Source organism: Anopheles moucheti (genome assembly GCF_943734755.1).
Source record: "Anopheles moucheti chromosome X unlocalized genomic scaffold, idAnoMoucSN_F20_07 X_unloc_21, whole genome shotgun sequence".
Classification (NCBI taxonomy): Eukaryota; Metazoa; Arthropoda; class Insecta; order Diptera; family Culicidae; genus Anopheles; species Anopheles moucheti.
Genome location: NW_026453528.1, coordinates 120,001 through 127,500, shown reverse-complemented (window position 1 = coordinate 127,500; position 7,500 = coordinate 120,001). Strand labels below are relative to the sequence as shown.

The 7,500-nt window shown below is 59.9% G+C and overlaps 1 non-coding gene across 1 annotated transcript; it reads left to right on the top strand.

Moving 5' to 3' along the window:
* Positions 1 to 7,057: 7,057 nt before the first annotated feature.
* LOC128308063 (5.8S ribosomal RNA) lies at positions 7,058 to 7,215 on the top strand. The gene has a single exon (XR_008288023.1). It is a non-coding gene; the product is annotated as a 5.8S ribosomal RNA (ribosomal RNA).
* Positions 7,216 to 7,500: the final 285 nt, after the last annotated feature.

Genomic DNA, 7,500 nt, shown 5'->3' with positions numbered 1-7,500 from the left:
ATTTTCCCGGCCAAGGAGTCGGGCTAGAGCTTCCGGGTGTTCGGACAAAAGTTTCGGCGGGAAAAACTACATCTAATTCCATCGCCGGAAAAGTGATTTTCGCAACATCCAGAGAGATACGGGCGGAAAAGCGTTTTTCCGAAGAAGAAAATTTTCGCCCTGATACCGTCGTGCGGGGTATCAAACGACGAGTTTTCAAGAGGGGAGTCGGGAAAATACCCCCCCACCACCATACTACCCACCCCCACCCCCCTAGAGCGGAAAAACCACCCAGGAAGCGGTTTTTCGCGATTTTTCCGAGGAAAACTTCATCGCCACCCAGGCAAGTGGGGTATCAGAAGAAGCGGCTCGGCGGGACGAGTCCATCGCGCACCCCCCCGTTCTTCTACCATCTTCCCTCACCTCGCCCGGGCGGAAAAACCTCGCCGTCGATCCTCGTGGCAGTCCGCTGCTGGCGTCCCTCCTTGAGGGGGAGTAAAACCAGTTTAAAGCGCGGACTCTTCCTTCCTTCTGGCGATGATGTCCGCCAGTCGGAATTTACGATCACGGTCGGGATCGACTGATAGCCGAGCACCGGTGGGCTCGAAACCGGTAGTGATGCTCAGCAGAGTGCCGGAAGGGCAGACCGCAGCCACGAGCGGTGTTGCTCGCACGAGTGGCGTTGGCACGGCCACGGCTGCGAAAGGAGCCACGATGGAGAGGCTCATCGAGCGTTTGGAGGACGAGCTATCCCTCCTCCGTGTTCAGCTGACGGAGCAAGCTGAGCAATATAGGAAAGACCTCGCGGCGATGCAGGAGTGCCATCGCCAGGAGGTGCTCCATCTGCGAGAGGAGAACCGTAAGGAGCGGGAGATGGTCTCTGGGCTCCTTACGCAACTGGTTGTTGCGCAGTCGCAGCAGCAACAGCAGCAGCAGCAGCAGCAGCAGCTGGCACAACAGCGAGAGGGTGCGGTGACGGCTACGGTGGTGCCGTCTCCGGACCAGGAAGGCGGCTCCTGGGCCGAGGTGGTGCGCCGTAAGTCGGCACGCCAGCAGCCGGCTCAGCAGCATCAGCAGCAGTGGCCGCAGCTCCCGCAACGGCAGCAGCCGCAGCGGCAACAGCAGCAACGTCCGCAGCAACATCAGAGCGGACAGCGTTCGGCTGGGCAGCCCCAGCAACAACAACAACAGTGGCATTTGCAGGGCCAGTTGCTGCGAAAGCAGAGTAAGCAGCAGCCACGCACGATGCCAGCTGCAGTGAAGAAGTCGCGGAAGCGGCCCGACACCATCGAGGTGATGCCAGCGGAGGGCGTCAGCTACCTCGACATGTATAGGGCGATTCGTACGAGCTCGCATCTCGACGGCATGCAGGAGAAGATCGGCGTCGGCAAGCGAACGCCGAAAGACACCTTGCGGCTGCCGCTGAGCCGTGATGCCGACAGCGCCGAGCTGTGCCAGCGTATCCGGCAAGCCATCGGAGACAAGGGTGCGGCGTCCGTGCGTACGGAGATGTCGATGGTGCTCATAACAAACATCGACTCCTTGGCGAGCGAGGACCAGCTGCGTCGGGCGGTGTTGACGGCTCTCGGCAAGGAGCATTCCGAGGCCACCTTCGACATGTGGGAGCGGCGAGACGGCACGAAGCGTGCTCGCGTTCGTCTGCCCCGGTCGGATGCGGAGCATCTGGCTGGGAAGCGCCTGCTCCTAGGACACACCTCCTGTTGGGTGTGGGAGGTCCCGAAAGCGTCGCTGGAGGAGAAGCGGTGCTTCCGATGTTTGGAGCGCGGCCACTTCGCCGGGCAGTGCTCGGGAGAGGACCGCAGCAAAGCGTGTATCCGGTGTGGCGCGGAAGGCCACAAGGCAGCGAGCTGCACTGGCGAGGCACGCTGTTTGAAGTGTGGCGGCCCGCACTCGATTGCCGCAGCTTCGTGCAAAGCTGCAGCCACACGATGATGATAGAAGTGCTCCAGATAAATATCGGTAAGAGCAGGAGCGCTCAGGATCTTGCGCTCCAGCGGATGAGGGAGGAGGGAGCAGACGTGATGCTCATCACGGAGCTCTATGCTGTGCCGGCCAACAATGGGAACTGGGCATCCGACGACGCACTGAAGGCCGCGATCGTCACCAGTGGCCAACGGTTTCCCATACAGCGGGTGAGGAGCGTGCAGCATCCGGGCATCGTAGCTGCCGAGGTGGCGGGCATCGTTGTCATCTGCTGCTATATTCCGCCATCGATCGGCCTCCCGGAGTTCGAGCAACAGATGGACCGGCTGGAGGTACTTGCGCGAGGCCACCCTTGCGTGCTGATAGCTGGCGACTTCAACGCGTGGCATGGGGCCTGGGGGAGCGAGCGGGCCAACCTTAAGGGTGAGGCGCTCCTTCAGACGGTTACCAGCCTAGGATTGGAGGTCCTCAACCGCGGCACGGAGCCGACATTCCTGGGGAACGGTGTGGCTCGGCCCAGCAGAGTGGACGTCGCCTTCGCGAGTCCAATGCTCTGCCGATCGGATGGAGCAGCGGAGGACATCAGCTCCTGGCGGACGCTAGACCGCTACTCCTATAGCGACCACCGCTATATTCGGTTTGCGGTCGGGCAACAGCATCGTGCAGGTCAGCGGCCCGGACGGGGCATTCATCAGCAGGAAGGTGTCGAAGTACGGGAGGCGGGTACTCGCTGGCGAACTCGCCAGTTTTGCCCCCGTACTTTCGAGCTGGCACTTGAGGCGACCCGTTTTGCCGATCGGGTGACCGATGCGGCAAGCCTGGGGATGGTGCTTACGGAGGCCTGCGACGCTACCATGGCGAGGATTGGGCAGTCGCAGCAGCAGAGGAGGAACTGCAACACATATTGGTGGACTCCGGATATCGAGGAGCTGACCGAGCGCTGCCGGTTGGCTCGGGAGCGACAGTCATTGGCCCTCGACGAGACGTCCGCCGAACTGGCTTCAGAGGAACATCAGGAGGCGCGTGCTGCCTTAAGGGTGGCAATTAAGGCCAGCAAGCAGCGCCAGTTCGATGAGTGGCTGCAGGCCCTGGCTGCAGATGAGACGGGACAGTGGTTCCGGCAAGTGCTTCTTCGGTTTCGGGGCAGCTGGACGGCGCGTGAACGCGATCCAGCGGTGTTGCAGCGGATCGTCGAGGAGCTGTTTCCGGAGCATCCCCCGGTCGAGTGGCCGGACGTCACGCCTTCGGAAGGGGACACTCCGGTCCGTCCGATCAGCTGCGCGGAGCTCCAGGCGATAGCGAGCGAGCTGCATCCGCGGAAGGCGCCTGGCCTCGATGGAGTACCGAACGCTGCGGTAACGGCTGCCATCCGGAAGTATCCGGAGCCATTCGCTGGTGTCTACCAGCGCTGCTTGGACACCGGCGAAATACCACGCGAATGGAAAAGGCAGAAGCTGGTGCTGTTGCCTAAGCCGGGTAAGCCGCCGGGCGAAGCCTCGTCCTGCCGCCCGATCTGCTTGATCGACAACCCGGCGAAGGTCTTCGAGAGGACTACGCTGGACAGACTCAACGAGCACCTGGAGGATCCGGAGGCACCTCGGCTGGCCGAGAACCAGTTCGGTTTCCGGAGACAGCGAAGCACCCTGCAGGCGATCCAGCTGGTGGTGGAGGCAGGCGAGCGCGCGATGTCCTACGGACGGACTAACAACCGGGATAAGCGCTGTCTGCTGGTTGTGGCGTTGGACGTCAGAAACGCCTTTAACACCGCCAGCTGGCAGGCGATAGCGATGGCCCTGCGTGAGAAGGAGGTTCCAGCGCAGCTGCAACTCCTGCTCCGCGACTATTTCACCGACAGGGAGCTGGTGTATGACACCCATGACGGCCCGGTGTCACGTCGGGTGACGGCAGGCGTTCCACAGGGGTCAATCCTTGGCCCGACTCTGTGGAACGTTATGTACGACGGCGTTCTGCGGATCCAGCTCCCTGAAGGGGCCACCATCGTCGGCTTTGCCGATGACATCGCCATCCTGGCCGAGGGCTGCACACCCGAGGAGTCGGCGTCCGTTGCGGAGGCTGCGATCGAGGCGGTGATGGGGTGGCTTGAGGCACGGCACCTCAGTCTCGCCCCCCACAAAACCGAGGTGGTACTGATATCGAGTCTGCGTCGAGGACGTTTGGAAATTCCTGTGCGCGTCGGCGAAGTGGTCTGCACGTCAAAGCGATCGATACGCTACCTGGGGGTACAACTCCACGAGAAACTCTCGTGGAAACCGCACGTGGAAGCGGCCGCGGACAAGGCCCTCCGTGCGGTGGCGGTGGTTACCTCGGTGATGAGGAACCACAGCGGCCCCCAGGTGGCCAAGCGGCGGTTGCTGGCAGGAGTCGCTGAGTCGGTGATCCGGTACGCCTCGCCCATCTGGGCTAAGGCGACAGACATGCAGTGGTGCCGAAGACGACTGGCCCAGGTCCAGAAGCCACTGGCACGTGGGGTATCGAGTTCGTTCCGCTCGGTATCCTACGAGGTGTCAGTGGTGATGGCTGGTTTGGTGCCGTACTGGCTGGTCGTCAACGAGGACGCAAGGTGCCATAGCAGGCTGCTGGTCGAGCCTGGCGCCAGCAGGAAGGAGGTACGAGCGGCGGAGCGAGCAGCCACGATGATGCAATGGCAGGACGCCTGGGACCGTGCGGCGGCAACACCATCGGCCAGCCGCTATCAGACGTGGGCACACAGTCTGATTCCCGACCTGCACCGGTGGACGGGACGAAAGCACGGGAAGGTGGACTTCCACCTTTCGCAGGTGCTCTCCGGACACGGATTCTTCCGGGAGTACCTGCACGTCTGCGGCTTCGCTTCGTCTCCGGAGTGTCCACGGTGCGTGGGGTCGGTCGAGTCGGTGGCCCACGTCTTGTTCGAGTGCCCCGTGTTTGAGGAGATCCGACGTGAGCTGCTGGGCTGGGGGACACCCGAGTTGGTCCAGCTTAACAACATCGCAGAGAAGCTGCTGGAGAGTGCGGAGTGGTGGGACCGCATTCAGAAAGCAGCAAAGACCATCACCACAGTGCTTCAACAGCTGTGGCGCGATGAGGAAGCGCTCACCAATGGTCGAACGGAAGCGGCTTTCGCCGAGGACGAGGAAGTGGTCCTCGAAAGTGTGGCCGCACTCTTCGGTGAGGAGATGGACGACGTCATCATCGAAGACATCACGCGGCGCGTGAACGAGGCGCGAGCAGCGCGTCAGCGATCTGCCCGCAACCGACGGCTTCGCGGCAGAGCGGAGGATCGGGCGCGAGTGCGACTGGCTGCGGACGTCGCAGCAGCACTGGCCGCCCGAGATGACGAGATACTGCGGACGGCAGTAGAGGCGGAGCGAGCGGGCCTAGCTCCTCCTCCCATACCTAGGCGTAGCAGAGGGGGACCACCTTCCCCTGAAACGGTTAGAATTCGCCATGAGCGGCGTCTATTCATGCAGCGCGCATGGCGAGCTCGGGTCCAGGCTGAGGGACCCTCGACGACGCGCCGCCGTCGGACCGCGCCTACGGAGGCGGACCTGATAAGGTCTCGGCGGAACAGACGCGAAAACGAAAGGCGCCGTCGTGCTTTGGCTGCAGGCCGACGATGGACACCCGCGGAGGAGGCTGCCGCCAGCGAGGCGGAATGGTCAGATCGATAGATGTCGGGTTGACTTCTTGAGATCTCCGAGAGGGGAAGAAAGAGAGAGTCACGCGGACTCAGTATGTGTACGCCTTTTAAATGCGGATTAAGATACGGAAAATTGAATAAATAAATCGCGAAGAGATATCCGAAAGGGTTCGCAACGACGTAGGACAAAATCCCTGGCGGGCGACGTCCTACGTCAAGAGGGTAGGTTTATAAGGTATTTTTGTACAATAAAACCTGCATTTCTTAAAAAAAAAAAAAAACGAAGTGGAGCTTGCGGCTTAATTTGACTCAACACGGGAAAATTTACCAGGTCCGAACTTATCGAGGTAAGACAGATTGAGAGCTCTTTCTCAAATTTAAGGGTAGTGGTGCATGGCCGTTCTTAGTTCGTGGAATGATTTGTCTGGTTAATTCCGATAACGAACGCGACTCAAACAAGCTAACTAGAACGCTGTCAGCAGTGCACCTCCGGGCGCACCTGACGTCAAGGCCGGCGGCCCCTTCACGGGCGGTCGTCGGCCACGTTTGCCCTGCTTAGCGGGACAACTTGTGTTTAGCAAGGTGAGAATGAGCGATAACAGGTCCGTGATGCCCTTAGATGTTCTGGGCTGCACGCGTGCTACAATGTGAGCAGCAGCGTGTTCTCGCCAATTGGCGCCCCCATTCCGAGAGGAACGGGAAATCACCCAAATGCTCATTTAGTTGGGATTGGGGACTGCAACGGTCCCCATGAACCTGGAATTTCTAGTAAGTGCTAGTCATTAGCTAGCGCTGATTACGTCCCTGCCCTTTGTACACACCGCCCGTCGCTACTACCGATGGATTATTTAGTGAGGTCTCTGGAGGCACACCTTCCGCGGTTCCTTCGTGAGCTGCAGCTGGCATGGCCGAAGTTGACCGAACTTGATGATTTAGAGGAAGTAAAAGTCGTAACAAGGTTTCCGTAGGTGAACCTGCGGAAGGATCATTACCGATCAATACATATATGTTGTTGTGTGAGTTGGTTAGAGAGATAGAGAAACACGGTATCAGCAGAACAAACTGCTATGTTACCTTTTGGGGGCCGCGCACGCCAATTAGACCCGCGAGAGAGGTGTGTCTATACTACGATATTGAGCGTGCGCGACCGTAGGCCAGTGGCCTTCGTACCTGTGCGCACACTCCCAATGGCAGCCATCGAACGCGTAAAGTGTGTGACACATGGGCGAAGGTAAAGACCCACTAGAACATATTTAAACACTGGCCTCGAGCGAGAGAGAACCTAATCAAGAGAACGAAAGTTGTGCAAGATCGCGCCGATGCCGCCCACATCGCGCGTCGATCAATGGGAAGGAAGACCAATGGTCATCCTTGTCCACCCTGGACGGCTTCGAAGGAACCGAGAGGTGCACGGTTACGCTGTCCGGGGAACTTAAGTTGTGAGAGATGCACTTAGCGCATAACGAAAACATAGGAGACAGTTGAACATACCAAAACCCTAGGCAGGGGATCACTCGGCTCATGGATCGATGAAGACCGCAGCTAAATGCGCGTCAGAATGTGAACTGCAGGACACATGAACACCGACACGTTGAACGCATATGGCGCATCGGACGTTTAAACCCGACCGATGCACACATTCTTGAGTGCCTACCAATTCTTGTTACACACTATTCCATAACTACAGGACGCCCGCGTACCAGCGGCACGCCTGGGCGAGCAGCACGCCCGGGAGTGTGTCGCAGGCTTGAACACACGCGTTTGGCGCACTGTGCATCATGGCGTGCTCGGACCCCTTCCGCGGGGGACCTTGGGCGCTGAAATGGTAAGGCGGTACAGTTGGCCCAGTGGGTGCGTGTCGTGTCGCACGGTTCGAACTTCGGCTATAAGACAACCTGGGAGCACCGGAAGCCCTTGAACACCTGGCTTGCCGTCTG